We start from the raw sequence: 18,911 nt of genomic DNA, 5'->3' as shown, positions 1-18,911 counted from the left end.
ACTGAGCTCAGAGACTGAGTGAGTTCTGATTTAAGATAGAATATATTAAGAGAACTAAGAACTCAGTAGACAGACTCTCTCACAGATCAGACTATGTTAAGAAGATCAGGATAACAGACACAGAGAGACTAGAGAAGACAGAAAAGCTTTATAAGATACTCAGACTGAGTGTTGTAAAGAGATTGACTAAAGAGTCTCTCAATTCTCTGTAAGAGAAGAGAGAAAAGAGAGAGAAGAAGTCTGTATAACTACTCTCTATAACACTGAGAGTCAACACTCTGAAAATCTCTGTGAGAATTCTTGAAGAGAGTATCTATAATCTGAAGAGTTTGCAGGCTTTGAGAAGCATTATGAAAGATCTGATATAAGAAAAAACAGAGTATAAGTCTTTATAAGATCTTCTATTCAGATTGTCTGAACTGCAACTGAAGAATAAATATACTCAGTATATTCAGAAACTGCTTATAGCAGAGATTAATTCTGCAGAAATAAAGAATTGAAGAGACTTAAATAATCTCTTATAAAGAGAGAATCAGATTTATATACCTGTAAATAAGTTTCTATGTATAGAACTTATTAAAAGATATCATGACTCTTCTCTAGTAGATCATTTTACAGACACTAGAACTTATAAGTTGCTTATAAGAAAATACTTCTGATTGAAGATATGAGAACTTATGAAGAAGATAGTAAATTCTTATACTATTTATCAGAGTGTGCAGATAGTGTGATTCAGATTATATAAAGAACTTACTTCTCTATTCATTTCACAGAAATCTTGAAAACAGCTAGAAATGAATGCTTTTATAAGTCTCTCTGAAAGTAAGAATATATATGATGCCTGCTTTGACAGTGTGCTGATGATAGTAAATCACTTCATCAAGATAACATACTTTATACTCACTTATAAGAACTTGAAGTCAAAGAATTTAACTTATATCTTTATTCACAATGTAATCTGATTGTATAAACTATCTGTGAATATTATCTCAGATAGAGAATTAATCTTTATAGAAGAGTTCTGATCTAATCTGATAACTATACTGAAGATCTCATGAGATCTAAACATAGCTTTTCATCAACAGACAGATGATCAGATAGAATATCTAATAAGTATATTGAAATAGTATCTGCAGTGCTTTATTAACTACAATCAGAATGACTGAGTGTATTAATTATCACTTATAAAGTTTATATATAACAACTTAAAGTATGTTAGCACAGATAAAACTCTCTTTAAGATGCTCACTGAGACTCATCTGTGAATAATCTTGATAAATTTATAAGAGTATACTATAGAGTGTGATGATGTCTGTGAATAAGCTGAGAGAATTCAGAAGATTCAGAAGAAAGCTTATAAATTCTTGAGAAAGACTTAAGAGTATTAGAAGAGATACTATAACTTTAAGCATATTATAAAGAGTTTTAAGAAAGATGATAGAGTCTGACTAAGTCTAGAAAATATCATTATATAGAGATCTAGTAAGAAGCTGAATCTCTTATAGACAGAGTCTTATAAGATTATGAAGAAAATTAGCTCACAGTTCTACAGATTAGAACTGTTATCTGAGTTATAGATATATAATATTTTTTATATCTCTTTGCTTTATAAATATAAGAAATTCTCAGAAGAGAATTCTGTAACTCATCACTCTGTCTGTAAAGCACTAGAGAGTGAAAGAGAATATCAGATTAAAGAGATTATTAACTCAGAGAAGTGAGATTATAAGCTCTGATTCAAGGTTCAGTGATAAGAGTATTCTGATAAGATAAATGAGTTCACTTAAGAATTATTCAGATAGATAAGACATCTGCAGAAGCTGAGACATAACTTTTATACTGTGAATTCTGATAAGTCAGAATAATACAGTCTTCACTAAGAACTCAGTTGTAATAAAGATATTAACACTGTTATTTATAAACTCTAGTCTATAAGATAATGAGTTTCTACTGAGATGAACAGTCTGCAGTATACACAAGAAAAGAAGAAATCATATTCTTATTAAAGCTAAGAAACAGAAAATAAATAGAGTTATAAACACAATTTAGAGATTAATAAAGAAAAAATAAAGAAAACTCACACTCACACTCTCAATATTCATGACATTTAATTTCCTCATAACTATCAATTTCTCTCTTTAAAGAAGCAGAGAGTATCATGCTCATGATACAGATAATTGTTACATTTAGTATGAAGACTATCAGAAATGCACAGACTTCAGAGAAGCTGAATATCAGAACACATGCAGTTGCAGCAGAACCTTGCGAACTGACTATCTGTATGTGTAATCAGTATACTGACCGTGTGACCGTGTGACCGTGTCTGGGACCAGGACCAGATTTTTTGATAGTCTCATTACCAATTCGACTAATCCCATTACACGGTTTTAACATTAGATAGTAGTCTCATACTGTCTCAGTGAGACTTACTGTCTACTCTTGTCACATTTTTCAAATGAGACCATGATTTCCACTTCTCAATTTAAATTATTTTTAATCAAGGGAATTTCACTGAACTCTTTCAAAGTCTGCAAAACAGAGTCTTGAGAAGAATTCTGAGAGCATTCAAATCATCTTCTATTAAAGCAATGGAAATTGAAGCTTCAATTCCTCCTCCTGCTATTAGATTTGAAAAGGCCTGTATGAACTATGCTCTGAGAGTTATAAAGATGAGCTCAAATCATATAATCAGAGAAAGAGTCTCTTCTTCATTTCCATCAATTAACTCTGGAAATGAACTGGATTGAAATAGATTTCTTGATTGAAATGAAAATAATTCTTCAAAGAAAATGCCTTCTCAACTGTACAGACTATACTCTCTGATTAAAAATCAATTTTCTTCTTTAAATGTTGAAAAAGTTGATCATGAGAAGTTATCTCTCTGGAGAGAAAAGCTTGAATCTCTTATAGATTTACAAATAAGTGAACTATCAAAAGAGAAAGAATATGAACAGCATTCAAAGAGGATTTCTACAATCAATATAAAAGACTCTATTCTGATTTATTCAGATGACTCAAAAAATGAGAACTTGAATAGATTAGGCGCAGGCATTGCTTATACTGAAGATAATATCAATTGTATCTCAGATTTCTGAAATATAGACTCTGAATGTGAAGTCTTTAATGCTGAACTATTTGTAATAGTGAAAGCTTGCAAACTCATTGAAATAAAATCTCATAGAAGAGGAAATTGTTTGAAAGAGATATGAATATTCTCTGATAATCAAGCTGCTTTAAAAAGACTTAGAAATAGTCAGATTCATAATGATCAAATGAATCTTGAACTGATCTTAAACTCTGTTTTGAAAATTCAAAAGAGAAGAATATCAAAGCTGATTATTCATCTGCACTGAGTTCCTGCTCATATGAATATTCATGACAATGAATTGACTGATTCAGCTGTAAAAAAGAGTGCAGAATTAAGCAGATCTATTCAAAAAATTATGTCCTGATCTTTTATAAAGAGAAAAATAAAAGAATCTTGTTTACACAAGTGAAATGAAAGCTGACAGAAACAAAAGAAGAGTATACATTATTCAAGATTTGAAACAAAGCCCAAGTGGAAATCTTGTTCAATTAAATGTAAAAAGAAAATATTCTCATCTATAATACAGCTGAAACTAAAACATGGCTATTTCAAATCTTATATAAAAAGATTTGATGATAGATTTGACTCAATAGAATGCTCATTCTGTAATACAAATGAGAATTCTGAGCATATTGTAATGCACTGTGCATTATACAATAGTCTCAGAGCCAGATTGAAAGAGAAGTATGATCTAAATCAATTAAATATGAGATTCTTATTCTCAACTGAGACAGGAATTAAATACTTAATAGACTTTCTATCAGAAACGCAAGCAGCTACAAGAAAATGACTAAATTCAGAATTATCTGAATATGAAGAGGAGGAAATCAACCAGATATAGTCTGTTAAAACAGCTATATACTATCTTTTAATAATTTGTTTTGTTACAGTCTTTCTTTAATTTATCTTTTTCTTTCAATTTCTTTCTATCTATCTATTTAATGTATCTATCTTTAAGACTGTGTTCTCTTTTCCTTTGTCATGATATTGTCAAATGATTTCAAAGTATGAGATGATGTTAAAACACTGCAATTTGTAAACAGTTTTTATATTCTGAGCTGGAATTTTCTGATTTTAAATATCTGAAATTGATGCATGTATAATAGTTAACTTTACAGATATAGGAAAAACCCTGAGAACTAAAAGTTCTCAGGTAGATATCATAGTCTCTGACTGCATACATCTATAATTGAAGAATAATAATAATAATAATAATAATAATTAAATTATTTTTATTGCTTTAAATGACTTTAAATCTTATTTAAGCGTTATCAAAAAGCGTTACTTTTTAAAAAATTAAAAATAGTCTAAAAAAAACCTTAAAATGTCTAAAAATAGTAACTTTATGCCAAGAATGGGACTAAATGAGACCAAATGAAATCACTTTCTCATTTTTTTCAAGTCATGGTTTCATTTTAAGATCTGATATATAGTCACTTTACCTGTTTTTTTGATAGTCAGTCCCAGCGGGATTCACGCTAAGAAATGTATGAGACCAGACCAAATGAGACCAAATGTGAAATTCATGGTCCCGGCGGCCAGTCTAGCAATCAGATACTTCTCATGAAGCTGTGTTCACTTCTTCAGTTATGCTGAAGTATTCAGCCTGAAAATAATTGAGATGCAGAGAGAGAGCTTATCTGTTCAGATTAACTTCTATCATGAATTCATAGCATTTGCATTGCCTTGATTACTCAGATTTTACAGATACTCAGAGACTCATCTCTCATTGATAATGAAATTGTGAAAATGCGCCGCGGCGCGAGAATCATTGATAGAGAACCTAGGCATATTTGTATATATCTGGTCAGAGATTGTGTAGATAGAGAGAGAATGATTGTGAGCCTGTGAGACTGTAGAAGACACTGATAACATAGAGAGCTTTACAAGAACTGTCAGCTAGAATCTGTAAGAAATTACTCATGAGAAGACTTACAGTAAAGAGAGAAACTGTGCTGCTCAGAGTCAGAGACTGATCTGAAAGAGACATGAGATTGATCACTGGCCTGAAGATCAGATGCAGTGACAGAGCTGAGAAAAGTGAAGACATAGTCATGAGCAGCAGCATTCCTGCTTCATCAGCTGATAAAAAGCAATCAGAGAAGTTGAGAAGATGCTTATAAGAAGCTCAGCAGTGATCAGACATTGTTTATGAAGTTATTGAAATTGAAAAAATTTTTATTCTTGAGAAGTTCTTGAATCAATATACAGATATTATTAGAAACACTCTCTCTCTATCATCTGAGTGAAAACACTTTATAGATAAATAAGAATACTCACAGTTTATAAGAATGAGAGCTGTTATAGAAAAAGAAAAAAGAAGATGAGATTCTGCAGATAGATCTGAGATATTTATACTAGTCTAGAGAGATTTGTTTACACTGTGAGTGATTCTGCAGAACAGTCAGATCACTCTAGTAAATAAGAGTGATTATAAATCACAGGTCTGAATCTTTCTATATGACTACAAAGAGTGATTACAGACTGCAGACATCTTGATTCTACAATTCTACAGAGTTAATGAAAGAATGGAAAATTTCTCATAATTTTACAGTGTCAAAGAACAATGATTTGTAAGAATAAGTGAAAGATTAACTCATGAATACTTCTCTTTAATGAGAATGATCTCACAGAGAGTGATTCATCTGTGAGATGAATCTATGTAATGATTATATAAGAATCTTATGAAAATAATTGAGAGTCAACTGAAACTCTTCTGTATGAAAGATATGAGATGAATCTGTGTAATAGTCAGAGAAGAATCTGTAGATTATAAAGAATCTCACAGAATAAGAAACTGAGTGACAGACTCTTTTCTCTTTATAGTAATAAGAGATTTTTCCTCACTGAGGTTTTTTATAGATGTGAAGAATTTTTAGTGAGTATCACTGCAGTGCTGAGCTAATTCTATGAAGTCACTCAGTGAAAGGCTTCACAGACAAAGCCTTAGAGAGAGAAGAATATATAAGAAATTTCACTTCTTGTGAATTCTTTATCTCTATTTCTATCTCTCATGTAATTAATAGAGCTAGTGACCCTTGGCTACACACAACTATATAGACTGAAGTTCATGAATACTATTCATAACTCAGCTTGAATGCTATTATACATTTGATCTCTATATTTTATCTTTCTACTGTGAATACTTCTCGTAGTTAACAGTACATATCACGCCAAGCTACAAACACCTGAATAATCGCCTGCGAGCACTTATTCTTACATCTTCAGTGTCAGTTCTCTGCAGAGATCTGAGTTTTCTTTTATCTTCTATACTGAGTTATAGAGCTGTCTTATCAGTGCTGTTCTCAAGCTTCAGAGAATTTTAATTCTCTACAGTCAGCTTCTTCTGCAGTGATAACAGAGATTCTTTTATAGAATTCTTCTTTATATTAACAATATTATAATCAGGCTGTTTAAACAGTGTATTAGCAGAGTTAAGATGATCTGAACAGTATTAAATATAGAAATCATACTCTGAAAGCAGCTTCACTTATCTGACTTAATATTCTGTTAAGCTCTTTATTATCAAGAAGTAATGTAGATTTACATAATCAGTGAGAACTTACACTGAGTACTTATCACTCTGAAGATAATATTATCAGATCTTAAATAATTCAATAATTACTAATATTTTCTGATTATGAATATTATATCTTCTCTGTGTAAGTGATAACTTCTTGAAGAAGAAGATCATTAATCTTCATTCACAGTATCTTATAGATTCTGTGAAAAAGTCTTCTCTGATAGATAATTTATTATCTATATCTTCAGAAATAATTATTCTCTGATTCTTTCAATGTTGAAAGATCTTCAGTGTCAACTATGAAAAGATTTTATAGATCTTATTCTCAGATACATCAGTCTCACACTGACTGAGTAAGTCAGAGTTAAAGTGATTCAGTATTGTAATATCTGTAAAAGCTTGTTTTAAGTTCATAAACATCTGCACAGTGTCTTGAATAAGAGTAAACAGTCTCATTTTTCTGTCTTTCACACTTCTCTTTAACAGATCTGTAAGAGAGATAGTAATCTGTGAATATGTATAGATGAATTATCTGTAGAAATTTGCAAATTCTAGAAATATCTGCATCTCACAGTACATTCACAGCACTGACCAGTTCTCAATAACAGAGACTTAGCTTCTGTTCATTGAAATACTGTTCACTTCAATAATATAATCTAAGAAATCAATCTTCTATATGTAGAACAAGCATTTTTCAGTGATTATATAGAGTTAATACTATCTCAAGTGACTCAATACTTCTTAAATATGAGTATCATGTTCTTTCTCTGATTTTAAGAAGATTAGAATGTCATTCAGATATACTATGCAGAAGACATTAACAAGGCTCTGCAGTATCTTATTTATATAAGTCTGAAAGATGACTGAAGCATTACAAAGATTAAAAGATAAAACAAGATATTCAAAATTACTGTATTTAGTATGAAAAGCTGTTTTTTAAATATTGTCTTCATTAACTCTGATTCTATGATAGATATTCTGTATATCAATCTTTGAGAACATCTTTGCTTTAGCTAATCAATTAATCATCTCATCAATTAATAGTAATAAATAGTAATTCTTAATTATTATCTTATTAAGGCCTCTGTAGTCTATGTATAGATATAGTCTATCATTCTTCTTGAGTATAAAGAATATAGATATCTCTGCTGAAATCTTTGATAAGTATATTCAGTTCTTTAATTGCACTTCTTCAAGATATTTACACAGAATATTCATTCCTTTATAGACAAGTTATAAAGAGGCCTGTATAACATTATTACATCATCTTCAAGATAAATCTTATATTATATCTTAGTATCAGAAAACTTCACTACTTTTCTTTCTGAAAAGACATTCTTATAATCTGTAAAGAGATGTTATATACATTCATCTTTAATAACAGATACTGCTGCTAATCTTACAGTGAGAATGATATCTTCTTTATCTATTCTCAAGTCTCAGTCATCTGCTACATAGTATATTAACTCTATCTTTTTCTTAAAATTCTTCTGATGAAACTCTTCAGATTTCTCTATTACTGTCTCTTTATTAGTAAGATAGTACTGTCACATCTGAGTGACTCAGTCAATAAGAGAATTGTTTTCTCTTAATTATGAAAGATCTAGAATAATGTTCTCATCTATAATATTAACTGTATGAAGAAGCAGACTGCTCTTCTTAAAGATTTCTTCTAAGTCTGTGATCACATACTTTGCTTAAATTATGCTAAAATGATGATATTTTATTTTATCAGTAAATTTCATATAATCTGATAAGTCTATCTTCTTTCAACTCTTCATTAAAGAAAAGAAATAGAATATGAAGTTAATATCTACTCTGAAGTTAAGTAGGTATCTCACTAATATCTTCTCATTCAGAGTATGTATTGTGATTGTAATATAAACTCAGAGATATAAGAATTATCAATTCTTCATTTCTTTCTCTTCTTTATCTATCACAGATATGTTTGTCAGAAGAGAAGTTAACTTTGAGAAGATATCTTGTCAGTTTCTTCTCTTCTTTGATTTCTTATAATCACTGATATAATGATCATCAGCTCTGCAGTTAAAACAGAGATCTTTATTAAATCTTTTTTAATATTTCTTCACAGTAAGTGAAGAATCAGAATACTTAGAATTCTTCTTTACTTTCTCTACACTGAAGTTATTACAGTGCTATTTAGATTCTATTATTAATTACTTAGAAGAGATCTTATTAATCTTTTTCTTAAAGAATTGATTATTTAAATAGATCTGAGAAGTCAGATTGACAAGCTCAGTGCAATTAATTGATAAACTCTAATATTATAATATCATTATTCACACCTTGTGAGTTAGCTTTGTAAGATAAAGCTGTATTTTTAATTGATTTAAATCATCAGTTAATTCCTCTCAATATTCTTCAAATCTTATATTAAAATTGAAAGAATTCTCATTATCTTATTAATATAATGAGTTAAATCACTGCACTGCTATGAAGCTGCAGTTGCAGTAATCTTCAATTTAATTCAGTAGAAAGTTCTTAAATTCTTCTTAAGTTATAGCAGTATTGATACACTCAAGCTCTCTCTTCTTAATAACTCAAGTAGTCACAGAGATGTCTTCAAGAAGATTGTCAGTGTATATTACTCATATCTCATAAGTATTATACTGACTCAGATTAAGATGAAATTTCTGTTTAAGAATACAGACAAAGCTGTGAAATTCAGATAATATATTTCTCTTATATATTAATCAATCTTCAATCTTAATCTCTCTATCTTTATAATAGATATAGATATGTAGAGGCTGCAGTGATAGCAGAGCAGTTGAAGAGCTTATATCAAAATATACAGTAAGTTCAGAAATCTCAGATTTCTGCTAAGATAAAGATGTACACACTCTAGAGAATAATGTAGTGTTTTCTTCAGAGAGTGAGATTAAGTCAGTCTCAGTGTAGATATATGAAGTCATATCAGTCTGTTAAAGCTTAACTGATTCAAACTTATAATCAGATTAAGTAATTCAAATTGTAATATAATAAAACTGAAGTCATGACTAGTTAGTAATGTTATGTAAAGATAGTTATTTAAGAAGCTATATAAGTAAGCTTGACTATCTTACTTAAATAGTGAGCTTATAGACTACAGAGTTATTGCAAGAATATCACAGATATAATACTTAGTATACTAAGAAAATTGTATGAGATATACAGTAACTCTTATATATATTTCAGTAGAAGAAAAATGAATCACTGACTTCTTAGATGAGAAGTCAGCATCTAGCTATTTTATATAGATAATGAGTGAATACTCTTCTCTTATTTCATAAGTGAGAATAGCTGAAGTGATATCTCAGCAGTGTCTCACTGCTAAGAAAGAGTAATCTGCTGATCTTGTATAGAAGTGAGGTTCTTATATTTATTAATTGAATCTTTCTATGATATATCTGAATGATGTCATAGAGTGATTTAAAACCGGTTCAGATGAGATGAAATCATCCGCATGAAAGTGATGAGCTGTGTGAAACCGCAATGAGGCCTTGGCGCGGCCGGGAGTGTGACATCTGATCTCACTCTCTACTCATTATAAAGAATAAAAATGCTTATGAAACTGAATATAGATGAAGATGTCATTGATTCATTAATTAATCAAGATTAATATATCAATAAATGATTGAAGAATCACATGAAACAGAAGTTTTATTCATGAATAAAAGCATGTAAATTAACATTGTAAACATCTGATAATATGATCAAATATCTTGATATTCTATTTTAAGACAGTGTTATATAACAGAAAGTATTAGATTAATTACAGAGTGTCTGATAGAGAAATACTTCTCTTACAATATTTATTTCTGACTTTAATATCAAGATCTTAGAAGCAGGTGATCAATCTTGAAAGAATTGAATAAAGATTAACATGCTTAAGAAGATATTAACTTTCAAACTCTTACAGACTCTTATAAGTGTAAATGAAGACTTAACTTATAAAGGCTTCTGCACACAGCTCTGAACATTGAATAATCATCTTATCAAGCTCAAGAGTATACAGAACAGTGATAAAAGATATTACACTCACACATCTATGCTGAGAAATATTTCAGTCACTTATACATTCACACTGAAGAATAACAATAATGTAGATACTATGAATTGAGTAGACTTAAATATCTATACATAAGCAAGAGTCTCTGCTATCTGAACAGACTTCTGAGTTTCTGAGATTACTTCTGAAGAAGTCACTGATCAATGTTAATGTGAAGTGTGCATCAACTGTAACTGATCAGAGTATATTACTTTTAACTACTGATCAGTCTATATGCCTTCTCACTTAAGAGATGAATCAATGTCTGTTCATATCAATTACATTACATTAGAAGAAGATTCAGAAGATAACTATGAAAATGTTCTGATGAAACAGGGAAAAGATTAGCTTCTATTCAAATTTATAAACAGAATCTTGAAGATATCAGATGATAATAATTTAAAGAGAAAATGACAATGAATATAATTCTTGTATCTACTATGATTGATAACATGTATATATGAGAGTCATGATAGACAGCAGTCTATGTCACTATGCAATGATAAAATCTTCAGTCATAAAATATTATAATCTTCAGTATATTCTCTTATTAAAACTCTGACTTCTCACAGAATTTGATGATTCAAAAGACATTTGTACTTGTTACATGATGAAGTTGATCATAGATGTGAAAGAATATCAATGTGAAGATGTCTATATATATGAAGTTAATAATCTTGATTATAATCTTATATTAGAACTTGTCTGACTATCTGAACAAGGCATTCTGTTGAATACTTGAAATAGAAGCTTGATATTCTCTAACAATGATAGAATTCACAAAGATGACATTTATAAGATTATGAATCTGACACAGATCTCTGTCAATGTGTATGAAATGCTTTAAAAAAGAAGTCATTAACAGTGAGATTATGTAGCAATCTATTTCATCAGTCTGACTAATATTAAAAAGGCTCTAGAAAAGTTATTCTATATTACAATAACAGATTCTCTTATGAAACTCTCTCAATAATATCATGAATATCTAGATGTCTTCTGATAAGATAATATTATAAATATACTCTTCTTACAAGGTTCTGAAGTGAATCACAGTATTAAGTTAGAGAAAAAGAATGATAAGAACTCTGAACTGCTATGAGATTCTCTTTATAACATGTTCTGAGATGAACTTCTTCTCCTTTGAAAGACACTCAATAATCTGTTGAATAAAGAATTCATATATATTAGCAACTCTTTCACTGCAGCCTCTATTCTCTTTACAAAGAAATCAGATGAAGAACTCTGATTCTGTGTGAATTATTAAGAATTGAACAGATTAACAAAGAAGAACTGTTATTCTTTATCCTTATTAATGAAACTCTAGCTCACATTAAACAAGCTCAATGATTTATAAAGTTAGATATCATCACTGTGTTTCATAAGATCTGTATCACTGAAGAAGAAGAGTGACTTACAGTATTTCAAACATGATATAATCCCTTTGAATGAGTAGTCACACTCTTTAAACTAATCAATGCTCTCAGTACATTTCAGAAGTATATTAACTGAGCACTCTGAGACTTTCTTAATGAATTTGCATCTACTTATCTAGATGATATTCTTATCTTCACTGATGAATTCAGAAAGAAATATCAAGAGTATGTGCAAAGAGTATTACAATAACTATGAAAAGCAGAACTATTAATTGATATTGATAAGTATAATTTTAAAGTCAAGAGTACTAAATACTTAGGTTTCATTATAGAAGCTGATAAGAGAATTTAAATGAATTCTGAGAAGATCTCTGCTATTCTTGAATGAAAGGCCTCATACACTGTGAAAGATGTATAAAGCTTCATCAGATTTACTAATGAGTTTGATACTATACAGCTCATAAATATCTATAATGAAAAGTCATTGAAGGAAAATAATAATATCTGAACAATTGATAGAGAATTTCTGAACATAACTTCATCAAGAAACTCTATAATTGCAGGAGATTTCAATGCACATCATCTCTGATGAAATTCAGAATGTAAGAGAGCAGTGAGAGCTGATAATCTGATTGAATGAACCTTTGAGCATTCAATAGATTTGGTTAATAAGTCTGATCAACAAACATTCTTTAGAAAAGACATGAAACAGAAATCTATTATAGATCTAATCTTCATGTCACAAAATCTAATGAAAATAAGACTTGTAAACTGGTTTATTGATTCAAATGAGACATCAGAATCAGGTCATGAGATTATTCAATTTGATATTGAACTGAGTGAAAAACAAATGAATGAAAATTCTCTTCTCTCTAATCAGTTTAACATTGAAAAAGCTGATTAAAAAGCAGTTGAAGAAAGTATAAAACTGTTAAAATCTGAAAGACAGAATGAGCTATATTGAAATTCTGGTTAAGATATCTCAAATGAAATGCTTGAGAATAGAGTGAAGCTTATTACATCTACTATTCTAACAAGTGTTAGAGATAATATTTTAAAGAGAAAATCTTCTGAGTATTCAAAACCTTGATGAAATGAGAATATCTCATCTAAAAGAAAAGAATTAGCTACTGCTAGAAGAGATTGAAAGAATGATGTAATATCTGATGAAGAGTTCAAAGCTGTCAGAAATGAATATTTTTCAGATATTAAAAGAGCTAAAACAGACTGCTGGAATAAATTTCTTGAAGAAGTATAAGAGAAGGAAGTTTTTAAAGCTTTTAACTATACTAAAACAAGAAGTTATTATTATTATTATTATTATTCTTCCATTATACTCATATGCAAGCGGGAGCTTATGATGAGTCCTTGCGTGATGTTAAATACAGGTCAAGTGTTGGTTATACAGGAGGAAATACAGGTGTTGAGACCACGCCAAGATAACAAGAACATAGGAAAATACAAAGGAGTGACAATTAGATACATGCGATAATAACTTCCCAGCCCAGGAACATAGAGCGATTCATTGAAGCGATTTGTACACCTCTGTATTTATTAGAAACCTGAGGTGCTTGAGTTCCAGATTTAATGTATCCTCTGCGGGTTTCGAACCCACGTGCCTTGGTTTCTGTAAGAAATCCCGCTCCTCGCGGATCCTTTACCCCTATTCCTATCTCTCACATAATCAATAGGGCTAGCGGCCCTTGGCTACACACAACTATATAGACTGGAGTTCATGAATACTATTCACAACTCAGCTTGAATGCTATTATACATTTGATCTCTACATTTATCTTTCTACTGTGAACACTTCTAGTAGTTAACAGTATATATCACATCAAGCTGCAAATACCTGAATAATCACCTGTGAGCACTTATTCTTACATTTCAAGCTCAGTCAGTCAGCAACTGCCTGTTATGACTGAAAGAACTAGAAACTCATATGCTTCAACCCCTGTGAACCCTACTGCAGGCATTCAGGAGCAGTCACTCAAATCATGAATAACTCTCATGAAAGAAGTCTCAGAGAACTTATCAATCACTCACAGAACATTATTCTCTACATCTGTGACAGAGGAACTCTCTGAACTCATGAATGAATCAATCTCAGTGAAGAACATTCTTGAGCATCTTCTGTGAGATCAAGCTATTTTTCTACAAGAAATGCTTACTGTCTGTAAACACTCTCAAACTGAGTCTCTAGACATAATCTCCAGAGACACTCATGAACTGAAAAGAAACTTTCTCAAGTCACAATCACTTAAGATCATCTATTGAATCATAATTTATAAAAGCTTTTGCAAGTTTGCATTTGAAATTGACTTACAAGCCTGACTGTGTGATATGAAAGATGAAGAAGCTGTCATCTATGCAATGACAGACCTCTATTACACTGAAGTCAAGAACTGGCTGAATTATCTAGAAAATGATTATAAGAGATTCTGATGATCTGTTCTCAAGACCTATCTAGAGAATAAGTTGAGAAACTTCACAAGCTGAACAGAGAACATCTGAGCTGTGATCATCAATATTAGAAAAAGAGGTGAGAAATCTGATGAAGACTACTCACAGCACTTCATGAAATTATGATATGAATTGAGATCTGTGAAAAACAGGGTCCTGAAACAAGATCTGAATGATGATATTTATAAAGAGACTGAATAAAGATATACAGAACAAGCTCATTGAGCAAGGCTCTAAGTTCTTAACTCTGAAGAAACTGATGACTCTTATTCATTGCTTACAGATCACTGTGAGAGTCACAGATCTGCAGAGAGCAGATCATCAATCAGCTCTGTAAGAGCCAGAACAACAGAGAACAGGTTTGTCAGAAAAAGATGACAAGATACAGAGAGATTCATATCTGACTGCTGAGTAGAAAGAAAGAGCTTTACAAGCTTCTGTAAACAGAGTGTATAACAGAGAGATTAAGAAAAAGAGACTCTGCTTCATCTATTCTAAATCAGAACATTTCTGCACAAACTGTCTGAACAAATCAAAATAGAAATTTGAGAAGTCATGAACAGAGTCAGCAACAGCCTTCTTAAGAGTCTTAAAGCTGACATCTGAATCTGTTACTCTCTCAATGAAAATACTTACTTGTGAGAAGAGATCACATCACAGTGCTGCTGCTCTGTAAGCATGAAAAGCATTAATGAACTCAGGATTTCAGGTCACTGTGATGTCTCTAAAGCTCACAGAGTAAATGAGCTGAAAGATAAAGACTGAGAACCTACTCTTATAACAAGCAGAGTGTGAGAACTCAGATCTGAGGACTGAGAGACTCACAAGAATCATCTTTGAATTACAAGATCTCTCTGAAATCTGGAGAAGATTTGTGAAAACTGTGATTATCACAGACATCACAGATGACATGTATTTGAGACTTATATGACTTCAAAGACACAATCTGCACATAGCTGTTCATGAGTCAGGTTTATACTTTCAATCAGTATTGACAGACTCACTCACAGAGATAGAAGCAGTTAATACTGCAGAGTTGATTAGAGAAGACAAGCTCATCTATGTAATAGCTTTGTAAGTATCTGAGAATCTCACAGTCATGAAAACTGAGCTTCAGATATCAGAGAAATATCAAGATCTCACAGAGATGTTCAGCTCAGCTAAAGCAGCTGAGCTTTCTTCTCACTGTAAGAAGAATCTGATAATAGATTTGATAGAAGAGTAGAAATCCTTCTGAGAATCAATCTATAAGCTCTCTCATCATGAGACAGAGATCTTGCAGACCTATGTGAAGAAGAATCTGAAGAATGACTTCATTCAATCTTCACAGGCCTCTGTGAAAGCCTCTGTGATATTTGTGAAGAAGAAGAATAAAGGTCTCAGATTATATGTAGACTACTGTGATCTGAACTTCAAGATAATAAAGAGCTGCTATTCTCTGTCTCTGATTGAGAATGTAATCAACTGTCTCATGAGAGCTGTCATATTCATACAACTGAATGTGATCAATGCATATACACAGCTGTGAATATAATCTGAAGATGAATGAAAGACTGTCTTTAGAACTGCACTGAGATTGTTTGAATATCTAGTAATATCTTTTGATCTGACTAATATCTCTGTGATATTCCAGTCTTTCATCAATAAAACACTTCATGTATATCTGAATGTCTTTATGATAATATATCTGAATGATGTGATGATGTACTTCATGAAGAAGAAAGAACACACTGAGCATGTGCAAAGCATGTTAAAGGCCTTAGATAAGACAGAACTGTATATTAAGCTTATGAAGTGCAACTTCAGTACTCACTGAATTAATTTCCTAGAATATGTAATCATCACAGATAATATTCAGATGAAATCTTTGCAGATTAAGACTATTCTATCATGACTGAAGTCAACTAGTATTTATAAGATTCAGATCTTTCTGAGCTTTGTGAATTTCTATAGATGATTTATCTTTGCATTTACAAGAATCTTCTTAATCCTTACAGACATGCTGAAGAGTGAAAATAAGAAGAAGTCATTCTGTGAACAGAGAATGAAAAGATTGTTGAGAAGAAAGAACTGTGAGAACTTTCTTATCTCAGAAGCTTGCAGGGCCTTTATAAGATTGAAACAGATATTTGTGAATACAGTGATACTGTTCCACTTTAATCTCTTGCTCTTAATCAGATTGAAGACAGATGTCTTCTTCTTTGCAATTTCAGAAATAATCTCACAACTACAGTTAAATGAGAACTGAGTTTCAGTGATCTTTTTCTCACAGAAGATGCAACCTGCAGAGATTAACTATAACATTCATAATCAGAAGCTTCTTACAATAGTGAAATTCTTTCATCACTGATATCACTACTTTGAGAGTCTTGTGACAGTGATTACTGTTAGAACTGATCATGACAGCTTGTGACAGTTTACTTCAATCAAGAAACTCTCACAGTGACAGGTTCACTGAGCTCAGAGACTGAGTGAGTTCTGATTCAAGATAGAATATATTAAGGAAACTAAGAACCCAGCGGACAGATCCTCTTACAGATCAGACTATGTTAAGAAGATCAGAGTGACAGACACAGAGAGGCTAGAGAAGGCAGAAAAGCTTCACAGAATGCTCAGACTGAGTGTTGTGAAGAGATTGACTGAAGAGTCTCTCAATTCCTCATGAGAGAAGAGGGAAAAGAGAGGAAAGAAGCCTGTACAACTACTCTCTATGACACTGAGAGTCAACACTCTGAGAATCTCTGTGAGAATTCTTGAAGAGAGTATCTATAATCTGAAGAATTTATGAGCTTTGAGAAACACTGCAGAAGACCTGATACAAGAAGAAATAGAGTATAAGTCTTTGCAAGATCTTCTATTCAGATTGTCTGAACTGTAACTGAAGAATGAATATACTCAGTATATTCAGAAACTGCTCACAGCAGAGATTAACTCTGCAGAAATAAAGAATTAAAGAGACTTAAATAATCTCTTGCAAAGAGAGGGCTGGATTTATGTGCCTGTGAATGAGTTTCTATGTATAGAACTCATTAAAAGGCATCATGACTCTTCTCTAGCAGGTCATTTTACAGACACTAGAACTTATGAGCTGCTTATAAGGAAATACTTCTGACTGAAGATATGAGAACTTGTGAAGAAGATAGTGAATTCTTATACTATTTGTCAGAGTTCACAGATAGTGTGATTCAGATCATATGAAGAACTTACTTCTCTACTCATTCTGCAGAAACCTTGAGAACAGCTAGAAATGAATACTCTTGTAAGCCTCTCTGAAAGTAAGGACATATATAATGCCTGCTTTGACAGTGTGCTGATGATAGTGAATTACTTTATCAAGATAACACACTTTATATTCATTCACAAGAACTTGAAGTCAAAGGATTTGACTCACATCTTCATCTGCAATGTGATTCAATTGCATGAGTTATCTGTGAACATTATCTCAGACAGAGAATCAATCTTCACAGAAGAGTTCTAATCTGATCTGATAACTATACTGAAGATCTCATGAGATCTAAGCACAGCTTTTCATCAATAGACAGATGATCAGATAGAACACCTGATGAGTATATTGAAATAGTATCTGTGATACTTTATTAATTACAATCAGAATAACTGAGTGCATTGATTATCACTTACAGAGTTCATATACAACAACTCAAAGCATGTCAGCACAGGTAAAACCCTCTTTAAGATGCTCACTGAGACTTATTCATAAATGACCTTGATAAATCTGCGAGAGTATACTATAGAGTGTGATAATGCCTGTGAACAGGCTGAGAGAATTCAGGAGATTCAGGAGAAAGTCTGTGAATTCTTGAGAAAGACCTAAGAGTATCAGAAGAGATACTATGACTTCAAGTATATTATAAAGAGTTTCAAGAAAGATGATAGAGTCTGACTGAGTCTAGAAAACATTATCACATAGAGATCTAGTAAGAAGCTGAATCTCTTGCAGACAGAGCCTTGTAAGATTGTGAAGAAAGTTAGCTTACAGTTCTACAGATTGAAACTGTTATCTGAGTTGCAGATATACAATGTTTTTCATGTCTCTTTACTTTATAAATATAAGAAATTCTTAGAAGAGAACTCTGTGACTCATCACTCTGTCTGTAAAGCATTAGAGAGTGAAAGAGAATATCAGATTAAAGGAATTATTAACTCAGAGAAGTGAGATTATAAGCTCTGATTCAAGATTCAGTGACAAGAGTATTCTGACAAGATGAATGAGTTCACTTAAGAATCATCTGAGCAGATAAGACATCTGCAGAAGCTGAGACATGACTTTTATACTGTGAATTCTGACAAGTCAGAATGGCATGATCTTCACTAAGAATCTGATTATGATAAAGACATTAACACTGTTATTTGCAAACCCTAGTCTATAAGATGATGAGTTTCTACTGAGATGAACAG

The sequence above is a fragment of the Blastomyces dermatitidis genome (genome assembly GCF_000003525.1).
Source record: "Blastomyces dermatitidis ER-3 genomic scaffold supercont1.13, whole genome shotgun sequence".
Taxonomy (NCBI): domain Eukaryota; kingdom Fungi; phylum Ascomycota; class Eurotiomycetes; order Onygenales; family Ajellomycetaceae; genus Blastomyces; species Blastomyces dermatitidis.
This window is presented reverse-complemented; position numbering follows the sequence as displayed.